Here is a 25,158-nt window from a genome sequence, read left to right as displayed (position 1 = left end):
TCCAGGCTTTTGCATTAAGGAAAGGGAGCACGGGGCCAGGTAAACGCGGCTGCGCCTCTGTCACACGCCCTGCAGCACAAGTTGCACCGAGCTGCAGCCGAGCCGGAGCCCTCTGAATTGGGCCGAAAGATGTGGTGTGGTTGATAGTACCTGGGAGGTAACCAGGAACTGGTAACTAGCTGCAATGAGCAGCAGTCAGCTGTGGAAGAAGTAGGTGGCATAAACACACAGTAGCGTGAGCCCCAATGCTTAAGGCTTGGCTGACTCCCTAAAATCTTGATACTGGCAACACTTATTTTAAACGTAATATACAGTAAGTGGGTTGCAGAGAGACACCACAATTCCCAAGCTCTTCTCCATATCTCCCTTGCAGTTTCCATAGAAGAGGCGGGGGTCCCTGCTCCCATAGCTCCCTGCTCCACTCTTGTTCCCCCAGGACCCTGTGAGAGGAGCTGGAGCCTGGGCTTGTGTGGTATCCATCCTGGGATGCACTGGGTATCCTGCCATGTGGTCCATATGGGGTTGTACAGCAAGAATTGCCCTCGTCGCACTCGGGCTGCTGAGCCTGCCAGTTACTGAGCAGCGACAGTTCGGGGTTTTTTTTTTTATTATTATTGTTATTTCAGAGTGGTTTATAGAGGCAGTATTCTCAATTTGCACAGATTATGTAGGTTTTACATAATTATACAGATTCCGTAGGTTATTCTACTCTGTCCCACGGTCAGAAGACACCGAGAGGCTACTTCTCAGCCTGTTTTAACATCTGGTTAATCACGTTCGGTAATGACTTTAAAATCAAGCCTGGAGTGACTAACCAGAGGAATCCCCGTTTGCTGCCGCTGCTCATTCTGCAGCTCCCCCAGCTCAGGCTGAGCGAGCAACCGAGCAAGGAGCTCGGAAGCTCCTAGGAAGGAGCTCCCTGGTCGCGCTGGCGTCTGTTCCACGGCAGCCCCTGGGGCCGTCGGTGCCGGGGCTGGAGTCCGCGCGCGGGGCGGGAGCTGCCGCTGGCAGGACGAGAGGATCGGAGCGCCCGGGAGGATAAGAGGCGCCAGGCGGAAGGGAACGGTGCCGGCGCTCAGGTCCTGCGGGAAACCCAGCAGGATAATTCTCCGGGATAAGCTGCCTCCCTTTCCCCATCCACTTTCGTCTCAGCCAAACGCCGCTGCAAAAGGAGATTGTGTTTAAGTTGCTTCAGCTAATCCTGCTGCTTTCACTGCAAGAGGAATTTGTTTGCCATGGTGAAGGAGAAAGGTAACTCTGTTTGTGGATAGACCGGAGCTGAAATGATCTAAGAATCACCAGCCGTAATCGCTGGAGGTTTAAAACTTCATGTTTGAAATTAAGTCTGTTTTCACTAGCAGTTGCTTTTTTCTCACTGTAAATGCAATGTGTGGTGGGCTGTACTGAGTGTGTTGGTACCTGGTTCCCTAAGGAGAGAAGCTGGAACCTGCCTCATGGGAAGGGTTTGCGCTGCAAATGCTCTTTCACCTCCAGTTTGCTGTTGGCTTTTTGTTTACCTTTGAAACGGTTCTGAAAGCTTTGCCCACCAAAGCAGCTAGCTTAAGGTTTTTAATATAAACACGGGCATATCTAGCACTTCTGCGTTTGACAGGGACTTATTTTGCTACTTCACCTTTTTATGAAGAAATGAGATACTGTCTCATGCTTGAATTTTGCAGCAATAAATTAGATAGGCATTTCAGTTACTTTAAATCCTATTTTAAGTCTCCAGCCCAAATATTATCTCCTACTCAGACCTGCTTGTGGAGTTTCTCCACGTGATAACAGTGGTCGGTATCTTTTGTTGCACTATGAAGATATGAAATACATTTTAAGTGGTACTTGAGTAGCAGTTTGGATTTAGTTTTGGAGCATTACATCAGCATAGATACATTCAGAGCTAATCTCTACGTTCTGAAGAGGATAATCTCAGTTCTTTACTTTTCTGAAGTTAAAAGTTAATGTGGAATAACCTTAAAACTAAGGAAGAATCAGAAACAAAAAGTAGTTGTGTTGCACTAGAGTAAGTAGATTTCTACCTCCAAATACCCATATAAAGATTTCATTAGTACTGTAAAAGAAATAAATGGAGTGAACAAAACCTCATCACGTTAAATTGAAGTGAATGTGACGGAGGCCTCGAGCCTCCCACGGTCACACGGGAGAGCTCCAGTCCCAGCAGCCGTTCCAGCAGTCCTACAGTCCCCTGGGAACTGCTCCTGATGGAGAGCTCCTGTCCAGCACAAGTCCTGCTGGCCCTGGACCAGGTCTGTTGGTTCAGATTTGCAGCATCATTTTTATAGGTGTGATAGAGAGAGATTTCATAGGTGGGTGCTCTGGGCCTGCTGTCCGGTACCAGCTGTAGCAGAGGGGGCTGAAGAAGCATCTTCCCCAAAATGCCTCCAAACTGCTCATCTCGCACCCGTTCCTGGCAGCTGTGCCCCTCTCCCTGCCTGCTCTGTCATCAGTCGGCTTATTGCAATTGTTTGCTTGATTGCAAAGCTAAAATTTAAAAGCAGACTGCTGATTTTTCTGGAGATGTGCATTAAACGTATGTGGATGTGCTACCAGGGTGTTGTTTTGTCTGCATCTGATGTATGTGCCCTCCCCGTGCAGCTGGTGTTCAGCTGGCAGAGCTGCCCTTGCAGCTCCTCTGTAGCTACAACTTAGGGTGCCTTTCATGCTGTAAGATCCTAACACCTACAAAAATGCAATAAAAATAAATAACCCTTAATGCTCATAGAAAATAGGAGGGAAGGAATCACGCTAGAATAGTGGAAAAAACTGACAATAAATGAATTGTTGCAAATTTGTAAGAGACGAGTTTAAATCACTTCCTTTCCTTCACCCCTCCCACCCCAAAGTTTAATGCGTTAGAGTAGCTATTCAAACTCACGTTAGATACACCACTTGCCCTCAGTTTAGAGATTATAGATTTAAAGAGCTAAATGCTGTCTTGAATTTTCTGAGAACTGGTCATGTTTTGTATCTCAGGTTGCAGAGTGAGAAGGACAGCACTTGTTTTTATGCCCTCCTGGTTTGCGGTGAATTCACAGATGAAGCTGGTGGTGGCGTTTGCTTTAGCCAAGGGGTCAGGAGTTGCAGCTTGTGTGGAGCTGCTGCAGATGCCGCTCTTTGAAGCGACACATTCCCAAAATGCCGGGTCAGCTTATGGAGCTGGAGCTTCCCTGCGAGCACTGCCCGTGTCGCCCCTTTGTCCCCTGCTGAAGATGCCTTCAGCCCAGGATCCGATCATAAGGAGGGTAACTTGGTGCTGCAGGGGCTGGATGCATCCAGGGAAACGCACTCCCTCTTCCCCGAATGTTTGGCAACAGCTTTCAGCAATCAGCAGGCTTCGTTTTGCTCGTGCTGGGCAGTGCTGGCAGCGGCTGCCTGCTCCCTTCACACACACACGAAACCCCTGAGGCCAGGCTGTTTTCTGCTGACACCGAATAGAGCTCCTAAACTGTTTGACCGACACCATGTTTTCGTGTCTCTGGTTGCGTACAGGTCTAATTCCAGTGTGAGCACTTGCTATCTAGTTACTGAGCTAAATTACTGTCACTGCGTTGCACCCAAGGACAGCCAGCCCTCTGTGTCCTGTGACCAAACAAAAAGCTGCCACGTGTGTTATCTGTTCTTTGCAATTCAAACCCCATGCTGCAGCATGTGTGTTCATCTGTATTGACAGCCACAATGACAGAAATCATTACAGCTTCGCTTTGACCTCTGTTCATTTACAGCAGTTGAGGATTTAGTCCTGATTCTTGTTTTCCTGATTTTTTGATTAGAGGAGCCTGCTAGTCTACCAAAGAGTATTGGGAAGTCAGGTTTGTATGTGATGAAGTCTTGGGCTGGATCTCCTGTAGGCAACTGAGAGCGGGCTGTTATCAGCTCATGCCAGACGCCTTTGTGCTTGGAAGGGCAAGAGCAGGAAAGAGGAAGGTGCCAGGAGGGCTCTGGGGGTTAAGGAGGTGGCTGCTGAGATGTTGGCAATTGCTGCTCTGCTCTTCAGTGGCTGTTTCTCTGGATGGGCGATTCTGCAGGGTGCCGAGCTGCAGTAGCTGCGTTGTGTTGGGGTGGTGGGGCGCAGTACCAGAAAATGTTAAACGTACAAAGCACAGAAAATGTTAAATGTATTTCCCTCCCATGTTGACAACGTCTCCTATATTAGTTCCAGTCTGGTTAAGTGCTGTAGAGAGAGATTTAGTCCTCGCTTGCTTTTTTCATGCCTGTTGACAAGATACCAGTATCCCTTAAATTTATGACCAAGAGATTTATGACCAAGAGAACACTCTTTATGCTTGCAGTGGCTCTAGTCTTCTCTCTGTTTGTGTATTCCAGGAGCTAGGAGGCTTCAGTCCTTCTTTCTCTTAAAATAAAGCGGATTGCCTTAGGTGGGATTAGCCTTCAGAGATCGTGCACGGGGGTTAGCTGTCTGTTAATGTAAAGGTGCTACATACCTGGAACACCATCTTCCTCGTGCTGTTGCCCTTGCAGGCCTAAGGCTGGTTTCAAGTGTGGGTCAAGAAAGTTTTGAACGTGTGATATTGGCCCTGACGTTGTCTGGATGTCACAGATGTTGATGAAATATAATCTAACCTGATGTCATCAGGACTTTCATCCCCAGGTGACCTGGGAAGGCCTCCAAGTTGTTGCTTTTGAACACATGGTGAGATTGTGCAATCAAGACTTTGTCGGGGGGAGGATTAGAGGGATCTCTCTTTCTCTTTTGGCTTTGTTTTTATTTTATTTTTGTTTGACGGTTAGATTTTTAGAGCTGGGCTTTTGGGGTGTTGTTTTGCTTAAGTCAAAACTGATGCCTTGTAGAAGCCGTTAAAAAGGCATCCTATAAATATGTACAGTAGTAGAGGTTAAAAGATACTCTTGTAGTTAAGCACTAGAGAACAGTTATAGCTGTGTTAGATTCCTAAGGTGACCTTGAAAGTAATCTGATGTCTCCTTGTATTAGTTAATATGTAAAATGCGGGTAAGAACATTCCTCTTGTCTGCCTCGCTTATTTGAATTAAGGCTTTGGAGCAGAGAGTTTCTTTTACTTTGTGTCACAGGTTTCAAAAGAAATTTAGTTCTTGGCTTTTAGCTACTACCGCTTGACAAAAAAAAGAAAAAAAATAAAATGCCTGTAAAATAATCACTTGTTTGTTGACAAATATGTGATGTTGCTTTTCTACTTTATCCTTTAAAAATGTATTACTGTGTTTCAAATTGCAGCATTGATGCTGAGAGAAACCAAAATAACCAAGAAGATGAGGTGCTTCAGTGCTCAGGTGGCATTGAAGGTTTGCTAAAGATTGTGTTTTTGCTAAGGAGCCCTTAATTCCCATTGGGATATTGCCCCAGAGCTGGGCTGGCGTCCGTGGCCCTGTTGTGCCGGACGGCTTCCCGTGTTGGCCAGCAGTGGAATTCCAGCCTTCCTGGAATCTCAGCTGGGTGCACAGGTCTCTACTTGCAAGAGGTGATGGCAGCTATTTTACATTGAGAAACAGGGAGAACTGTCGCCATTTATCTCTGTTGATGGCAGGGTCTAATGATTTTAGTCATTAAATTTGGGACCCACAGAATTCAGGGGTTCAGATGGGGGGGGGTAGTAGCCTTTAAGCTGCTCCTTATTGTTATCTTTTTTCCAAAAGAGATGATGTGCACAGAGTGCAAATTGCACGGTTGAATTTCTTAAGTGAGAATTCAGAAGCCAAGGGCTTTGAAGGTGCTGGCACTTCCTGTAATAGATTCTTTGCAGAGTGACATTGCACGTGTTTAAAATGTGTAAAGCTGAGGCAAAAACACCCTTCTGAGTGAGTGGAGCCAGGAAGTGTGGTAGGGAAATACTTACTGTTTAGGACGGTGTTTTGGCCTGCTGCTTTGTAAGAGGCAGATCTTTTTGTGGATAATTAATGCATAGTGAGGGGAAAGACTGAGTTCTGTAAAGGAAAATGTGCCGTGTCTTTCGGCTGGCATAACCTGAAGAACAGGATTTGTTTGTGTCCGCAGTCCCTAGCTATGCCCTTAACTAATTTTGAAAGGGTTATTTGAAATCCAGTTGGTTCTCCACCTAGGAAAGAATCAGTATTCCCTAAAGGATGATTAATCCTTGCCTTGGGTGAGCCTTAGAGCTCACCCAAGGCTGATAGCTAATAGGCCCACCAGGGACCTGGCTTGAACGCTCTAGTGTTGCCTTAAAGCCTCTTCTCTTCAACAGAAGGTTTCATTAGGTCTACTTGAATCACTGGAGTTTACATTTAAGTGCTTCAGTGTTGTCTGACGTTTATATGGGTTTGTTATAAAATGCTGTAAACACAGAGAAGGTAGATTGTCTGTGTACCTGTGGTGCAGGTTGGCTGTTATAGGATCTCGTTATCTGCAGACGTGGCAGCAGGAGCAGGGAAGCTGAAGAAGCTGCCCTTCAAAGACACAAAACGAGGAGTAAGTGCTAGAATATGGATCCAATTAAGTACTGCTAAATATTCAGTAGTAAAATTTTGTGTTGTTGATGCTGTTTGAGAACCTAACTGATACTGTTCTGCAAACAGTGCCAACAGGCTGCCTCCCTACAGCGTTAGTCCCAGGGCTGGTTGCACCAGGATGTTATCGTGACCCATATGGCAATTGGGTGCCTTTGTCTTCTATAGGTGCCTTTGTCTTTTATAGCTTAGGGTCTGGTACAGAAACAGCATTTTGTTAGGATGCTGCCTTAAAGTTATTGAAATGTAAATAAAACTTTTCCAAAAGGTGAGGACTACTGTATTAGTCATCAGAATTTTCTCTGTGATAGTTTATTTACGTTATAGTATTCAAAGTTGATACCAAAGGTTATTTGAGACACCATTGTCTTAAAGGAAGTTGATGGTTCACCGCAGATGTTCATTCCATAATAACCACCTTTTAATGTTAGCATAATTAAATTGTACTCTGAGGTAGGTCAATGTAATTCCTTTCACCCTATGAAATACCCTTAAAGCAACTGAAATACGATTTTTTTTTTTAACCCTAAAAAAGAAAGCATAGAAGAACTTGAACATAAGTTTATTGTTGCTTCGGGCTAAAATCCCTACATGGATAAAATTGCTGTTAAGGTAACTACAGACCCATTTGTTATTTTAGTCCTCTAATGGTTAAACACCATTCATCACTAAAACAGATTTTTCATTCTCCATGGAAAAAGCAATAGTGTTTGCTGGCTTCAGTGAACTCCTTTTGGGCAGGAGAATCTTGAGATTCTCCTTGAGAATCTGCAGTGAATAATTTGATGCTTCTTTTTTTGATGTCCATACCTAAACCTTCCTCAAAACAGTCAGTGATGTGTATGAGATGGTTACTCAGAATGCTAATAAGGGCTCTTGAATTTCTAAATACCCTCTTCCTATGCCAGGAATGAATGTATGCTAGGAATGAAGGAATGTGTTTTGATCATTTTTGTGTGTTATAATGTATTAAGGAGGATACTGAACAAAACAATTTTGCCACTTACAAGGTGGTTATGTTTGGTGTGTGTTACAGATATGCAGGTTTTGGGTGTGAGAAACATATTTTGCTGTGATTTTCCAAATCTCTAATGAGGAATTTTGAAGGGTGGGTTTTCTTGAAATATTGTCTTTTTAGTAAATCAGTTTTATAAGTAACTGAAGACAACTTTTTGCTGCTGCAGTGAAGATAATTAAGGGTGCTCTCACTATATTGAATTAGTCTGAGTTCAGTCTTTATATCACCTTGTTTGTATCATGATCTCTTTTGTGAACTTAGTCTGCACTAATACAGAAATACGGCAGACTAACTTCCATTTGTGTCCCTGCTTTTGGTTTGCTAAGTGCTTATCAAGGAGCCTCCCTGTTATCTATCCTGTTGAGTAGTGCCGCTTTTAAGTCATAGACTGGCTTAGCTTAGTCTACTTTTGCCTCAGCTTCATCTGTTTTATAGCAAGCCCTAGCTTGCTGCTTGCTTTATGGCAAGATCAGTGCCTTTTCATTACTGAAAATGGTTTAAAAATGATCTATTGCTTTTCCTATTTTAGCTTCAAACAACACCTATTCGTACCTAGTCAACAAGATGTTCATCATCTCTTCGAAGAGAGAGGATTTTTTCTTAAGTAATACGGAAATAATCAGAATAATTTTGTCAAGGCTTTTTGTTTCTGCAGCCTAGGCCGTGCTTTGGGATGAGCCCTTGATTCACTGCGTGTGAACTCAGAGCATGTGGTCAAAGGCTCTGTCTTGTGGGCCTAGTGTGCAGAAGGGCATGGTGCAATTTGGCCTTGCCCAGAAAATGAAGGACAGCCCTGCTGCAGCATTGGAGAAGGATGAATTTTCTCGTCCTGCCCCTGTGCTTTTGTGTCAAGAACAGCGCAGTAGAGTTGGTCTGCTTGTGTGTAGAACAGCTGGGGGTTCGGCCCATAGGCTTGATAATATGTTTTAAAGAAGACAGTGAAGTGTCCTGTAGGGCTGGGCTAGCCAAAACATGTGCTTGTGCTTCCCAAATGGGGCAGAACAGAGTTTTCCGAAGGCCTCAGGAGCCCGGTATAAGCACCTGTATCGCAAACCAGTCAGGTTTGTGTTTTGTCCCTGAGAAACTGTTGAAAATGGCACGCTTGATTTATACAAGATCAGAATCTGTGGTGTATTTGTTAATGAATGCACATGAGCTTGTAACTCTTAAGTAAATATAACCAAATGTGTTTAATATCTCATCATGGTTATAGAAAAAAACCTGTCAATCTGGATCCGCCAAGCACACTTACTTCAATCACATCTAGTGCCAAATGGGTTTATACGTGGTGTAGAAGATACCAGGTTTCAGCCAGGAGCAGGCAAGTGATAGTATTGACTATTTCTGTAAATATTGAACGGTTCATATGCATAAACCTGAGACCTACAGCCTTGCAGGGCTGCCTACGTCAGCTACAACATGGTTAGCGTTAGCTGCGCACTGCTCCTGTTTTACTGGAGAGGCTGAGCGTGTGGCTGTGAAAAACACACAGTTGACTGTTTAAAGAACAATATCCCGTGTCCTTCTCCTGTTTAAACTGAGAGGAAGCTGCCTTTTCCTTGAGCTTTGTCATGAGGCTGCTCTTGGCAGCAGGCGCTCCCAGGGGGAGGAGGCCGCGGGCCTGGCGGCGGCGGCAGGGCCTGCAGGCCGGGCGAGCCCCGGGTCCTCAGCCTCGCGTCCCTTCCTGCTGGATCTGCGGGTTTGGGCAGAAAAGTCATCAATAAGGGAGGCCATAGCTTTATTCTCTTTCATTTCTTTTATTCAAGAAGTGCTGCTCCTCAGGCTGTGGCTGTATTTTCCATTTACTGAGGTCTGTACAAGTCCTGAGGTCCTTTCTCCGTCCGAGACAGCAGTGCAGGCAGTTACTGTAAAACCTTTGCATGGCGGTCAGCGCTTCACAAGGCACCACTGACGTTATGGATTGAAACTTGGCATAGCAAATGAATTCTTTCATTTTGCTTAGGAAGTGCTTTGGGTTTCTCATGTGGATGTAGACTTCGGGGTTTGCTTCTGTGTCTTTTTTGCTTTGTTTTTTTTTTTTAAGGTTTCCTTTTTTCGTGCAGCTCTGTGATTATTATGGAGTGTATCAATAAAATGCAATAATGAAGCCTTACAGTCTATGGGAGCTACTTTCAATTTACCCCAGTGTAGCAGAGAGGCAAAATGTAATGAAATCAGCATTACGGGATTCACAGTGAAATGCAAAGGATAATGCGGATTAGGATGCTATACCTGTGCTGTTGGTTTCCTAAGTGAAACAGGGTGACCTGGACTTCTCACTTGTCCCAGTGAGTGTCCTTCTGAATTTGCGTAAATAAGATATTTATTGGGCCATTTATTTGTCTTACTGGAAACCCAAATGAACTGAGAGAATTATTCAGTAAAGTTGGTCTTGTAAAAAAGTGTGCAAAGTCTAGCTTATTTCTTGAAAAATTTTCTTGGTTCAGCTGGGACTACAGAGTCTACAAAGTCTTTGGGCAAGTCCCAGCGAAGTTACAAGTTAAAACTGTTGGAAAGCAACTTGAAACCATGAGCGAGCGTTACTGGTGATCTCTCATATTCAGTTTCTGCAAAATTGTAAAGACTTCTTTAGTCTTTAAGACTGTCTTTAATTGTAAAGACAGCTTAGACTTCTGTAAGTACCATAGTCTTGATAGTTAATCTTGAAAAACTGAACAAGAAAAATAATGAAAGACACTGTCATATCTTTGTTCTATATTCCTGCTTCTAGCATCCCTTGGGGTTTGAGACACTGCACTAATTTAGCTAGAGCCAGTCCAGTAGAAGCAACCTAGATGCTTTTGAAGAATTTAATATTGGTTTAAAGCTAGTCCTGTGCCCTGCTGATGTGGGCCAGGCATATACCTTATGTTTAATCTTACACAGAAGAATCCGTGTACCTTGTTACAGTGGTTGGACTACAGCGGTACAAAGCCGCAGCTCTAAGGACTCTGGCATGATTTGCATGCAGACAAGTTTCAGGGCACATCAGTGTGCTGGAACCAGACGTGTTTGTATCTCATTGCCTGGGCAGTAAGTCTGATACAAGAGCAGTCGTGAGCCCCAGGACCGAACCAAGAACTCACTGCTGTTGTCACATCTCTGGCTCAAAAGGTATTTAAATCATGTTCTGTTCATTTGGAGAGGGAGAAAAAAGGTTCAGAGAAATCCAGGATCCTAGGATGGGTCCTATAGGTGTTTATGGTCACGGTAAGGTGTTATGGTGTTTTACAGCTGGGGAAACTTGAGTTGGAGAGAAACTAAAGACATATTCAGATACCCACATTTAAACAAGTGGGCCACGGACTCGGAGACTCATTTGAACTTTGCTGTCTCCTTTAGTGCTTTCCGGGTAGGGGTTTGCCCTGGAAAGAGTCAGGCCGCCTGTGGTGGAGCAGACAGCGGAGCCTGGGATATTCAGAGCCTGACTTGATGTCCTGTCTGGAGTCTCTAATTACAGTGCGGGAATCTTGTGTTGCCTCCGTCATGATTTCGAGCTTTGCCGCTAGCTGGGAATAAACCCTCCAGCTCTCCGGGAATGGCGCAGGCAGAGCCTCAGGTATCCAGCCTGCGTGGAGGTGGGAGGTATCTGCAAGGAGGCAAGCCCGGCTCCTGGCTGCAATCTCTGCTCGAGGTTTTCAGACTGAAAGCAGCCTGTGATTTATACGTCCAGTACACTGGAAAGGCTTCAGTCAGAAACATCTAAGACGAGTTGATGGTCAAGTATTTTCCTTTCTATTGAGTTCCTTGTTCTGTCGTCTCTGGTGCCTGGGAGGAGTCACCTCTGGCACTGAGAAGCCTTGCTGTGTAATGCAGATAGCCAAAGGCTTATTAGTAACTCCGTGCAACTGAACAAAAGTAGATTACTGAGTCTTAACATACAATGCTAAATTGAGGCCAGTAAGTCATGGACCATAATTAGCTTCACTAAAGAGATCAACCTGGAAATAGCAACTTGACAGTATTTGTAGTTATTTAAATGACTGTAGGGGCAGAACGTGAAAGAAGTAGCATCATTGGACCAGCCTTGAAACCATTTATTTATACCAGCAGAGATCAAGAACTTGCCTTTTTCAAAGCCAGCTGATGTGGGTGCTGACGTGCAGGGTTCCTTAGGGTGCCCTTTATCCATGGGCTTGAGGGCGCAGAGTGTCGCAGGGCCTGGGGAGCATCCACCCGGGTCCTCTCTCCGGTTCCCCGTTTGGGCCATTCCCAAAGGCCCTGCTCTGCCTCTGTTGAGTGGCCTTGGGATCCGGCTGAGTGCAGGATCTCGGTACACACTTGATTTACCAGCAATTCGCTGCATGTTTGTCTCACTTTTATTTTTTTTCTTGTTGTATAAATCATCAAAAGTGTTTCCTTGGCCACAAGTTAATAGTTAGTCTTGCTTGAAAGAATAATAAACCTGCTCTTTCAGTCCAGAAATAGCATTACGTTGCAGATCAGACGGGGTTCACTCGAGGCAATGCATTTCTTGGGGCCATATTTAGAAAGAAGTGCTAATTAAAGTAGTAGTTGGCATTACCAGCTGCATTCTGCTTACTCATACAGACTGAATTAGTGCTCCGGGGATATAGCTGAAATGAGGCTACTGGGGGAGGAGATACACAAACCTTCATATTTGAGTAGATGGAATTATTTCCTGGAATACTTGGGGTGCTCCATGTTTGATGCCAGCAGCAGGGATGGTGGAAAGGTGCATGTCTTACCCTGCTGCGAGCATCCCTCATTTGCAGAAAGCACAGCAAGGAGCACAGCTTGTTCGGCCCTTCTTTTCTGAAGTCAAATGTGAGCCGTAAACCTTCTACTGCTGTCATTTCCATGTGAAGTCAGGCTGCTGGTTCATCTGGTTTCCCAGATCATGGTTTGAAGCTACTTGATTCATTTTGCTTGGGTATGTTTGTTTTTGGATTTGAATAGTTCAGTTCTTTCTGTCCGTTGTGCTCATTGAAGGGTTTACATACACTCCTGCTCTTGGAAACAGACACAGACTCTGAAACACTTCATGACATGGAAACTTTGGAGCATTTTTTCCTCCTCTTTCCTGTCCATGACAGGAAACCTCAGTGGGAAGAGACAGTAGTGGGTGCAAATGGCTTATGCTACTGGTTTATTAGATGGTTGCATTCAGAAAAACATATGTGACTTGTTAGTTGGGCCTAAAGCCTAAGAAGTGGAAAATGTGTTGTGACAAAAACGGACTGAGCGCAGATTTATGCGCAGGAGGAAATGCTCTTTTTGCTTGGGTTGAAGTGCTGTGTTTTGTTTTGCAGTGGCCCACGCGCAGGAGCCCCACCACCCCGCCGAGAAGCCCGTCATCCACTGCCACAAGTGTGGGGAGCCGTGCAAAGGGGAAGTGCTCCGTGTTCAGGCCAGGCATTTCCACATCAAATGCTTCACCTGCAAAGGTACCACCTCCATGGTCATCACTGGTAGATGAGTTGATTTGTGTGAATAAAGGAGATCTGGTGGTGTCCAGTGTGTGAAGTGGGGGGGCAGGTAAAGAACAGCTGCCAATCAGCACCAAGTGTAAGCATCGTGATTTTAAAGGAAAGGAAAAGCTGTATGAAACATCTGATTCCTCTTACTTGGGATAAATTGGCCACTACAAAAAGGCTCAAAATAGCACATTCTGCACTGAACACTGACATAGTTATTCTTTTTTCTACTATTTGCGGGCTACAAGTTACACAATGGCCAATCATACCTCAAAGAGATGAGAGGAAAAAGTCTTGCCTCTTTTTGTGTTTTTTAATTGTAACTTTTATTTTGTATTTGTTGGTTTGCCTTTACTTATTACAGTTCTTGTACAGTTCCCCATAGAAATTCAGTTTCAGATTTCTCTGGGGTTGGTGGTCAGTTAGGCCGTGTTTACAATATGACTGCTCTGTGGCTCTATTTATGTGGGGAACAATGGGTCAAAACTGAACACCCAGAATGAGTTACTTTATATAAAGTTATCAAAGGCAGGAAGAGCAAGGACAGCCCTAGAGCCACCCATAAATCCTGCGTAGATAATGTACTTGGGTTTCAAAGTACTTATGTTGTATACATCTTGTATTGTTTTCATATATGGGACTAACTTATCTGCAGATAGGATTGTGTATTATAGTAGAAGAAATTATATGACGTAAGTACTGAAGAAAATTCTATGTTTTCATTGTTTTTTGTTCTAAATGCGTTTTATGGGTTTGGATAAATGTTTTTGAAAGTGGTAAGCACATCCAGTGCCCTTCGGTAGGGATAGTGATGCAAGGGAAGCTCCTCTCCCCTGGAGTGGGCGCTGACCAGCGAGTAGCTGCACTGAGAACAGGCACCTGTGCAGCTTGGGGATCCTGAGCTGGGCTCCGGAGGCCACGGGATTCGCCACACGTTTTAGGAGATGCCCAACTCTGAGAGAGGGGAGGGTGGTTAATCATTACAACAGGCAAAGGAGCAGGTGACAAGGGACATCTGTAACAACTACACTGACACTTTGACCCGGAGAGAAAGCCGAACTGGAGCTTGTAAGCTGAGTGGTAGAAGAAAACTGTGCTTGTTTCAGTGGATGGATTCTGCGCCTGTTCAAGAAACAGCAGCACACACGTGTGTACGTTATCCCTGAATAACTCATGTGGTGCAGAAGGTCATTGGCAGAGCTTCCTCCTCTTGTGTTTTTTCAAGGGCTTTGCAGGACCCCCAATTCATTATGAGCAGGTACCGTGTTTACATCAAAGGAGTTGTCATAGTGCAGAGGGTTGAGGAATGAGTCAGGCAAAACCCATTACTCTCCACCAGCAGGAATTTCTGGAAGGGCTCCTGTGCTCGTCTCAGAGAGGCAGAGTGTTATGAATAGCTACTGGCCTCGTGTGCCGAAAGATTGTGCTTGAGAAGGATCTCTCTGTTTGAAGTTTAGCTCATTCAGCACCTTAAAGTATATTTACTCGGCAGCTTTGGTTCATATGGGAAGCACTTTGTCAGCCTGAGTTCTGTAAAAGGTTTAGATCTTGAGGCATTTGGTTTTGGAGCTGCTCTAAGGTTGGAGGAAGCACGGCCTGGTTGTCAGAGGCTGGATACTGCTCTGCTCTTGCTGAGCACTTTGTGCTGATTACCCTGTGCTTTCTTACAGAAAAGAGGAGCTGATAAGTTTAATGAAGCATTAAACAATAGTGAAGTATCACTACTCTGTATCAAGACATCACCTTTAAAGATGGACAGTCTCCTGAATCATTAATAGTTTCTGTGCCACTGGCAACCATAAAGCTTTGAAATTACTTGATTGAATTAAGTAACCCTGTCATCATAGTAGGTAACCAGAAATTTGTGAATACGGAGAAATAACAAGCATCTCCTTGTGAGATGAGGGAGGGACATCCCACATACATTCTTCACTTGTTGGATTTACCGTGGTCTGTTCTAATTTGGTTCAGGTTACAGCGCACGTGTTTGGGGACTGAGGTGCATGTGGCTCTGCTGATACAGAACCCGAAGCAGCCAGGACTGCTAAATCAGAGCAATTTGCTTGTAAAACCAACTGGACTTTTATAAAATGCCGTAGGTAAACTTAATTACATCTGCTGTGATTAGGTGCTACAGCTGACTCGGACATCTGCTGGTGTCACACATGTAGTTCTGGTATGTTGCTGGCAAACACTTACATGCAGAGTCTGTACTGAGGACTTCATGCATTCCTTAACTTGAGAGAATCTAAATCATATTTTCTGGAAACATGAATCTAGCAAGTGTATTGCAGAGCCAGACTTTGAAAGTGCCTCAAATGAAAACCCTGCTAATGCACAATAAAATAAATCATGTTTAATGTTTTCTTAAGCCATTTTTATATCATGTAAATGATGGCAACCTATCATTCTTTATGAATACTGCGGATGCAATGTTGACGTGTGATTTGCCATTTCTATCCCTATTAAGTTTTTTCCCCAAAAAGCGTGAAAAGGGTGAAATACACAACTAATACCACTGTTAACAAAGGGGGCCCAATGAGAAGTGTATATCTGTCTGCAAATGTACATATTCTTAAATGAAATTTAGTACGTCAGTCATTTAAGGGTGCAGGTAAATTTTCATTATTATCATGATTCAGGGCCCTAATCTAAAATGTGTGAGTGTTCAATGTTGACTTAACATCAGACTCTGTGATCAGGCATCTCTAGTTAATATTAATATCTGTTTAATATGCAAAGTCCACTAGTAGATGTATCATGACAAGTTGCATATGATATTAAATTTTAAGTCCTTCTGAACACATCTTTTATGGTTTTTTTGTTGTTGTTCCTCTTCTCAGTGATTAGAATTGTTAAGGGTTTTTTGCTAGTAAGGATTAATAATTAAGGTTATAAGATAATAAAGGTTATAAAGTGATATCATAATGTGGCTTCTGTGCTTCTGTTGCATATGGTGTTTAAGTTCAATGGGTATCAACAGTCTCAAAAGATACGTAACTTTCCCTGGGGATTGGTAACTTCCATCTGTGTTGGGTTGGACTGATAACAGCTCGTTGGGTCAGGCTTAGAGGAGCAATAGCTGTGCTGTGGCAGAGCTGTTGGGTTAATGGGTATGTCTCTCTATGTTATTTTGAGCAGTACTTCATGGTTTATAATTCCATAGTTCAAAGACAATAGCAAGTTCCCGCTTACCCCTCCTGGCTGTAGTGAGTAGTGATCTCACTTTACAGAAGAGTCTACAGTAAATATGGCAGAGAACCAGCTGAAACTGTTTGAGTCATGAAGGAAAATAATAATTCAGGCCAGGCTGTAAACAACCTGCCCAGGACCTACCAGTGATTTAAGGGCAGCAGATGGGATTGAGCTCTATAATTGTTTTCTTGCTGAATGTCCCAGATTAATCTTGCCTTTTCCTTGGGATTTTATTTTTTCTTTTACTTTTTTGTTGTTTGTTTTTGTTATCAACTTTTACACTGTCCTTAGGCTTTAACTGTTCTGTTGCCACACTGGTTTTAATAGGTTGCAGATTTTGGGGGTGCAGTATCTAAACTCATTGTGGCTTCTGTTTAAGGAGGTTATTCCAAACGGATGACAGTTAAGTATTCTGTAGCATAATTGATCTCATCACTGATTCCTTGAGGATCACCAGAGAAAGGAGAGCTATAGAAATAGGTCTCTCGAGTTATGTAAGACTGGAGTAATTTGTGACACATTGAGCTCATGGAAGAGGACTGGCTGCCTGTCACTCACTTGTTGCTTGGGAGAAGGATGACAGTGTGATCTGTGCACCCTGGGGCAAACCAAGGGCCGCTGCTGAACCTTAGAGACTTCTGTCTGTGCTGCTTATTGAGCCTGTGTCTTATTCACTGGGTCTGCCAGCCAAGTGTGTGTGTGTGTGTGTGTTCGTTTGCCCTTGAGAAGAAGGAAGAGGGTGAGCAGTTTGCTCCAAGGTTTGCAACTTCTAACTCATTTCAGGCCGAGCTACGGAGCTTGTTTATTGTTGAGCTCTCACATTTAAAACAAGTGGACGCAGCTGTTTAAGTGAGGTATTTTTTTCCTAGCGGATTTTTAATTTGACACAACTGCTTCTCTAAGGAGGTGGAGTTAGATGCCCTTAGCTTATACAGTGCATTGTTAGCCTTGGGAAAAGGCTCTGGATATTGGAAACAGAATTAATTAGCTACATCTGCTCTAGCTCATGTATTTACAGTGTGAAAGACCTGCACAAACTCATATTGATGTCCTACCTGCTAGAAACATATAAGCTTTTACTGGGGGACTTTGATAGTCTAGCAGAGATGTGAGAAAAATCTGTTTCCTCAGGTAGCTGCCACAGTCGTGGGGCAGTAGGAGCGTTTCAGCAGGATTAATTTATTCGCTATAACTTTGCTGGATGTGGGATTCCTTGTTTTACTCGTGCACACTCTCAACTTTGTTCACTGCGGGTTATATTTGATGTTATGGCCTCCTTCCTGCAAGGGTGAGTGAGAGGTGCCCAGGCCCTCCTGGACCGCTCGTCGTGCGTGTGGATGGCGGTGGCTGCGCTGCAGGAGCAAGGGGAGCTGGGGCTGCGTGCGGCATCAGCCAGCACGGTGCAGGATTGTGAGGGGACAACCTTCTCCCCCTGTAGTGCGGTGCTGCATCCATGTCTGGGATCTCTCCTGGAAGAGAGTAACTGCTCCCTGACAACGATGACGGGTGAAACCTCTAGCAATTGCCATGTTCCCATACAGCCAAGATAAGAGGCAGCCAGCGGTTATTTCACACCCACTGAGAACTAAATCTCTGCAGCTCTTCTCCCCTATCTGCCTCACGAGGTGGGCTGCTTCTATTTGGGGCTCAAGATAAGGACTAATAAAGGTGAAAGAGCTGCAAACGGGGTGCTCGTCCTGCAGCAGGGGAGCTCTGGGGCCTTGAGGGCCTCGAGCAGCGCGGCCTCGAGCAGCTCTGCAAAGCCCTTGGCCTGCTTTGCTCTGTAACATCATCGCCTTCCCAGGCATTACACCCACCTGGGCTGCACATATGAGGGTAAACGGGTTCTTCCCTGTCTCATTTTTCTATTAAATCTCAGTTTTCAATAAACTGATTTTGGATTTATGTCAATAGTATGCAAACCAAATGGCTGATGGTTACCTGGTAAGGGAAGCAATGGGTTGAGTGGAAGGAGGGTTAGATGAGATGGATGGAGGGAGAAGAGACCGAGCTGGAGACATCTTTGTTTTTCTCTTTGCCTTTAATAATCAGTAATATAACAAGAATGAACTAATGGATTATGAAGAAGTAAATGTTCTTGTAACCACTTATGCTTGTGAATAACTTTTCTGGCAATACTAACACTGTGTTGATCACATATGTAAATATATGTGGGATGAGGCTGTTAATGGGCAGTAGCAGAGATTTTAGTATCCCTGTTTAGATGGTGCTTTAGTGTTGAGCTGGTATGAACAGCAGTCTATCATTGCCAGCTGATGATCGTTCGTTTTAGCCTATCACAGACAGTAGAAGAGGAAACTTTGATGCAGATAAATTTCTATAGTAAAACTTAACAAGAAAGCAGCCTGTGATTCATTTGCTGGGTTAGAGGGCAGTGCTGGTTTCGGTACACAGAGTTTTGTTAGTGTCTTAAAGTGGTCTCGACAACAGTACATGGCATAAATAGAAATGATGCACTCTGTATGATATTTTTGCATGCAGTGGCAGTATCAGGTATCAAATGGCAATTACCAACTCATCTTACTAATTAGAAAGCCTAGTCTTGGCACACTGGAGGCATTCCACAAACTCAAAGCATCTGAAGGCAGAGAAATGACTAGTAAAACTTCTATTACAAGCGAGTATGTTACAAGCGAGTATGAAGCAGTTTCTTATTGATGGAAGCGATGGGCTAACCTCTGGAGTCGGATGTGTTTCAGTCTTGCTGAGGACAGGCTGCCTCAGTGCATGCTGCCAGATTCCTCCACGGCCTGCTGGGTCCCAGGCACGTGCCTGCTTCGGTTGTGTTACTGCTTCTGCAACGCTGCGTCATCCGTAGCTCAAGGAGCTGGACGGGGATGGGGGAGCAGCTCCTAAGTTTAGATCTTGGGATGCTCTGTAATCTTTGACTTTGAGCTGAATCTTCCTCCGCTCAAGGACTGGGAGGAGGTTAGCGTCATGTAAGCAGACACTGTATCACCCCGCTGGAATGTGTTTTAAATCATTAGTTCTTTGACCTTTGGTCTGCTCAGATTTCTTTAGTGGTGGTAAGGGGAAGCTGCAAACCCACTGCTGGTTATTTTGTATTATTAATAACTCAGGAAAGTTTGGATGGAAAGTTTATGTATCAGGACATTCTTGTGCAGGTTTCCATGGTACTGTTTAAAAATCTTTGCATTCCACAGAATTGCACAGTCAGAAAATCATTAAGATTGAAAGGGACCTTTGGAGGTCATTGAGTCCAACCCACCTGCACAAGCTGGGTCACCTAGAGCACAGGGTCACATCCAGGTGGGCTTGGAAGATATCCACAACCTCTCTGAGCAGTCTGTTCCAGTGCTGTATTTCAAAGGATCCTAGAAGAAAGCTTATTTTTAGATATTGGTGTATTGTGTGATATTGGAACACATCCTCAGAGGTATAAATGAATGCAATTCCTGCAAAGACCCTGCAGATAAGCTCGTATATGAAATGAGATCAGAACTAACACCTGCAGCTGCACAACAGCCACTGTGTGCCATGCAAGAGAGCCAAATCCACAAATATTTCTGAAATCTTGTCTGTGGGTAAGGTACCATATGTAGCACGTTACTTCCCAAGTGTCAGCTTATGACCTCTCCTTCTCAGTTTGGTTATTAAAACAGCCTTTAGCATTATTAAGGTGTTTGATTTTTCTCAAGATTTTGTGTTTTTGTATACAGAAGTATGTTTCTAGTCACTGAAACACAAAACATTGGAAAATACGAACCTGATGCTTTAACACACAAACTGAAATGGTTGAAATGCTGGATTATGCAGATGTGGGTGTTTATGTTGGGATCTAACTCATGATCATGCAGATGATAATTCTGCATCTTTGATCCATTGTAGAAAGTCCCATAGGAGGGAATGAGGAAGAGAAACTTAAGGATTTTAGCATAAAAATTAGAGAAGTGCATATAGCTGAGAACATCAGCACATACATCACTGTGACCTGGAAAAATAGGACAGAGGAAACATTTAAATCCTTTTTGAGAGGAAATAAGAAAATTTGTGAACAAGTAGTATCGTACTATGTAAATTGGACATAGTATTGTACTATGTAAACGTCCCCTGTGACAGCAGGTGACTTTCACGTTTGAATTCCAGCAGCATGATGTGAAAACAAATCTCCTTTGCAGCTGATAGCGTAGCTGCCGTTCCCATGTTTTTGTGTGTTAGCAGCTCTGTCCTGAAGCCTGTTCTTTTTTTTAATGTGCTTCTCAATGATACTTTGCATCAAATTCAGGCAGGGGCCTGGAGGTTTTGCTTTAGAGGACCCTGGTTTCTTGCAAATGTTACCTTTTGGTGTTACCATCCCCAAACTGTTATTTTACTCCATTTCGGTAGGAAGAAAGAATCCCAAGGAATTTCATCCCACTCTGAAGGGGATCCTTGAGCTGCTTTGCAGGGTTTAGAGCTGCTGATGGCAACTGGTTGGCATTGATCTTAGTTTGGGGAGGCCTGATGTTTCTTTCAGCGACCAACGTTTGACAGGAAATGGAATTAATTGCCCTGCATAGCTGATATTAATGAATGCTGACAGATGCCATATCAGATTTTAGTAAACTACTGATCCCTTTGAAAGCAGGAGGGCAGCAGGATGCTCTACAGGTGCTTGGTGAGTGAGGCACAGCATCCTTCTGAGAATACAGTTATTTGCTGGGGTTTCACATCAGATCAGATTCCTGGTAGTGTGCACAGATTCATTTAGACAGCGCTGTTTGGTGAGACAGAGTCTTCCACAACAGTAGCAAGGTATGAGAAAGCCTTCCCGGGAAGGGAAGTACATTGTTCTGAATAGTGAGTTTTGTATTACACCTTAACTGAAAGTTTCATACAGTACCTGGCAAGGAATGAAAAGGATAGAAAAAGCAGCATTTTTTTTTCTTCCGAGCAACATTATTGGTGCATTTCAGAATTCTTACCAGGTCAGACCAGGCAGAATCTTTGTCTTGTCTTGCTGAGCCCTTCATCTTGCTTCCCAGCCAGCTGGAAACCTGTGGGAAGAGTCAGTCTCTGAAGTAATCGATCAGTGTGGAAGTTCAAACAGATGAGAGGACAGGTGTGTAAGGAGCCTTTTAGAAACCATAGTGGAGACGAAACTTGAACATCTGTAGTGCCTAACACCTACTACAGTGCATTGCAGCACCCCAGTGCAGGCCTCTCTGCGGTTGTCCTTGCCTTTGTCTGGGCTGAAAAGAAAACAAATGTGGTCCTGGGCACTAAATTATCTGTCCCAAGATTGCTTCTTAGTAAAGCATGCAAAGCCAATTGCTAATTATATGTGATAATGTGAACTTTGGTATGGGTTTTCTCCTAGTGGATTTGGTAGAGACATATTTATTATTTCCAGAAAGAGCTGGAATTGTGAGAATAGGAACATGCTATATCGGTAGGATGGATGTGAGCCTGTGTGGAAAGAAGTGCAAAATGCAGCCTCATGTATAATTCTGCATTTCAAGATATTCTGTACACGCACACACTGTGTGAATAAATCTACACGTAGCATCACAGTAAGTAAGAAGCATATTCTGACATTAGAGACTCCTGCAAATTCAGGGCTCTCAGTGCGTGTGCCTGTGTGTAACGTGCCGGATCAGTGCTAGCGATGCTGAATTAATGGAACAATATACCTGCTTGTTGAGCCCCAAGGTCTCTGTCAAAGGCTCCTTCATTTTCCTGGCTTGTTTCATAAGTCTAGGAATGAGGCAGACTTGCTTTTATTCTGTGCTTCTTGCATCCTTGGCTTGCGTATTTATAATCTTTTTTAGAGAGACTTCTCATCTCGATAATTACAGGCAAGCTCTCCAAGGCCAAACTTTGACATTTTTCCACTGATTGCATTCCCTTCAAGGTTCATTTCCCACAGGCTCTTGTATGACTTTGATCTCCAGCTAGTGCTTAGTTTAATGTGAAAGGTGTTTTAGATGGTTGAATGATTCTTGCCATTGTTCCCGTCCTGGTGCGCTAAACATGGATATTTCATTTGGGAAGCTGTCACATGGCTCTATTATCCGTGGCTTACATGGCTGTTGTTTGCTTGCTGTTGCTCTCTGTTAGCTGGCCAGGAAGCCCCCTTACAGGCAGGTCAGAGTCCAACAGGAAGGTTTCTCCTGTGCAGTGTGATGATATTTGAAATATTCTGTCTTTAATGTTGAGGAGAAAGTCAAAGAAAACTAAGTAGGATTAAAGATAGCGCCATGGTTTTGTTTGGGCAGCTTATCAAACTGAAAATCTGAAACTCATCACTAATGGTTTCAGCAGGGTGGATATTTGCATTAAATGTATGGGGGGTCCGTAGCTAGCTGAGCATTATTTTTGCCCTAGTAGCAGTGGACTCGAAGTAGCTGTGCAGGCAGGAGGTGGAAAAGGGACGTCGGGATTTCAAGGGAAGACGACTAAGGGCCTGGATTGGGGCTTGAGGGATGCTGGTCCAGGGGGCTGTAGGCCACGTTAGGGGAGAAGAAAGAAGAACCACCTCATCCCTTGCTCAAGACGTGCCTTAGATCCTGAACTTTTTGTCCTACTCCCCCTGCAACTCACTGCAGTGCTAACTGATCCTGCAACTGTAGGGATCATCCACAAGGAAGGCTTCTGGAGAAGGAATTTCCAGATCTTTACACAGCATCGTGTCATGTCTAGAGAATATTGCTAGGCAGTGTGGAGAGGCCACCAGGTTGCTGTGCTCTGTGCTGTTCCTTCCCTTTTGGAAAAGGGAAGATGTCTAGGGCCTGGCTTTTTAGTCAAAACTCAGCAACGCACCAGAATTGACAATGTCTCTGCTGCTTTACTCTCACATGTCTATACTGAGTCTTATCCAAACTCTCACCTGGATCTCTAGCAGGAAGAGCTCTGGCTGTTGATGGGATACGCAGCTTCCAGCACTGGGGAAGAGCTGTGAATTCAGGCAAAGAGACCTAGGCCCTCAGTGCCCCTGCAGGAGGCCTCCCTTGGAGGGGGAAACTGTCGCTGGCTCTGGATTCTGTCACTCATGTCAGGGTGGATAGGAGGGTCAAGCGCCACTGCTGGCCTCGGTCACAGGCCTCGTGGAACAAAATACGAGAGACTGAGCAAGACTGCAAGAACAGCTGACTATTTTTGATATAAAAGAAATAAGAAGAAACCGTGGAATGAAATAGCAGACATGCAGAAGTTTTCAAATATTTAGGTCGTAGTTGAGCAGGAACACATCTCTGGCCTTGAGCCCATTAGAGCTTTTAAACATTTTAGAATAACTCCAAATGTGTAAGTTAGAAATTATTGTCAGATAAATAGAATGTACAAAGCAGAATACCAAACAAAAGCTCAGTTAATTATAAGAAATTGCAAATAAACCCTGGAAAGGGCAAAATGTTAAAGCAGCAAAGAAAATAACTTTAGAAATTTCACAGCAGCCTAGACAGTTGCCTTCAAAATCTTTTAGTAACTGTAGTGCTGCAGCCAGTCTTCTAAGATTCACTGTCTTCCTCTGGTCTTCCATTGCTTCTTATGCTGACATATTCATGCCTTAAGTAACTCAAGGTGCAGGAGGCTGTGTCATCAAGAAAAATGCTGCTAAGAGGAGAGCTGTAAAGGCAGAGTAGTTGTTCTTTGGAAAGGTAGAAACTTTAATAAAAACAGGAACCATGCTTTCATCAATACCAGATTTATTAAGCACTCGGGAAAAACAAAACACATTTTTTTGTGCACTCGTATAGATGTAAATGATAAACTGATACAATGCCTGGTTCTTTTTTACCTTCAAGCAACAAATTCATTATGTCATCAGAAATAAAACATCTATGAATATTTCCCCGCCTGGGAACAACACTGCTCTTTTATGAAGCCTAGAAATGCAAGAAAGGAACAAATTCCCAGATGGAAATTGCATGTGCACATTATAAAGTGCCAGGTTGTGGGCCTGTGCTCTCCATGCAGGGTGAAGCAGCCCCTTATCCCCGCTCTCTGTTCACAGTGGAGGCAGGATCCTGTGGTCAGATATGGAGCCCTCTGGGATGCAGATTCCGAGACAGATGCTTTTCTGCCAGGAGCCATTTTTTGCTATTTTTTGTCACTGTTCTCTGAAGCTTCAGGGAATAGGTTTTAGTAGAAATATTCCTCAGAATCATCTCTCTTAGCTGGTTTTCGTCATGTAAAAATGAATTTCCTCCATCTTGTCAAGTAGTCGGTTTCTTAGGGAAGTGTTCCTGTAAAACTGCTTGTCTGACAATTCGAGATCACAGGACTGTTTCCAAACGATGGATGCCTACAGAATACCTGTTTTTTTTCTTCCCCCCCGCCTTTTTTAGCATGAATTATGCATCATTCTTGGTTCCACTAATTAATTCTTTTGAAGATATTTTCCCATCAGCATAGGAAAAACAGAAACATAATTTGATATTTCCTATTAAGTATCATCATTCTGGAATTCTTTTTTGAAGGCATGATATTTTATCACAGAACTTGCCTTGACCACACGGTTGGGCTTTGCTGTGCATGGGTATCCATCACAGCTGTTCTCTCTTCCTGGTCTCTGCTGAGATTAGTGGCATGAGTGATACCAGGCAAATGATCTTTGGTTTTATATAGAAGAATCATGTGCAGTCCTTCCTCTCTGGGATACTCTACAATGGTCGTAAATAAATGTGCTAAGCCATTATTTTCAAGCTTGAGGGGATGCAGTCTTGTTGGTCATTTTTTATTCAATCTGTCACTGAAGATGAAGGCAACCTGCTGGAGAAGGGTTTCTTTGACTGTGGATGCTAGTGGTCTGGGCCACTTACTGGGCCTATGGGCCACTTACTGACCCTTACTGGGCCCGCGTAGCCTAAAGCTGTCATTAGTGCTGCACTTCTGATCCAATTTGTTGTGGGCCATTTCAGGACTCGTCCTCATTTCCTGCAGCTTGGTGGTTGCTTCCTGTGGTGTGTTAAAAATGACAAGTCAGGTGGTGGTTCACATCATAAGCAGCTCTCCTTGTGCTTGAATTCCAGAGGATTTAACTCATTCTTAGTTGTTCGTATAAAG

The 25,158-nt window shown here is 43.9% G+C and overlaps 1 protein-coding gene across 5 annotated transcripts in view; it reads left to right on the top strand.

Moving 5' to 3' along the window:
- Window positions 1–25,158, top strand: part of ABLIM1 (actin binding LIM protein 1) — a 156,659-nt gene that overhangs the window by 52,575 nt on the left and 78,926 nt on the right. For all 5 annotated transcript variants that reach the window (XM_026050755.1, XM_026050760.1, XM_026050761.1 and 2 more), the window contains exon 2: window positions 12,772–12,906. The gene's annotated coding sequence lies outside the window, so the exon portion shown is untranslated. The remainder of the gene's footprint in view (window positions 1–12,771; window positions 12,907–25,158) is intronic.

The sequence above is a fragment of the Nothoprocta perdicaria genome, unplaced genomic scaffold, assembly GCF_003342845.1.
Source record: "Nothoprocta perdicaria isolate Ctin4 unplaced genomic scaffold, notPer1 scaffold_7, whole genome shotgun sequence".
Lineage (NCBI taxonomy): Eukaryota > Metazoa > Chordata > Aves > Tinamiformes > Tinamidae > Nothoprocta > Nothoprocta perdicaria.
The sequence above is the reverse complement of the archived record's forward strand: the minus strand, read 5'-3'. Positions and strand labels throughout refer to the sequence as shown.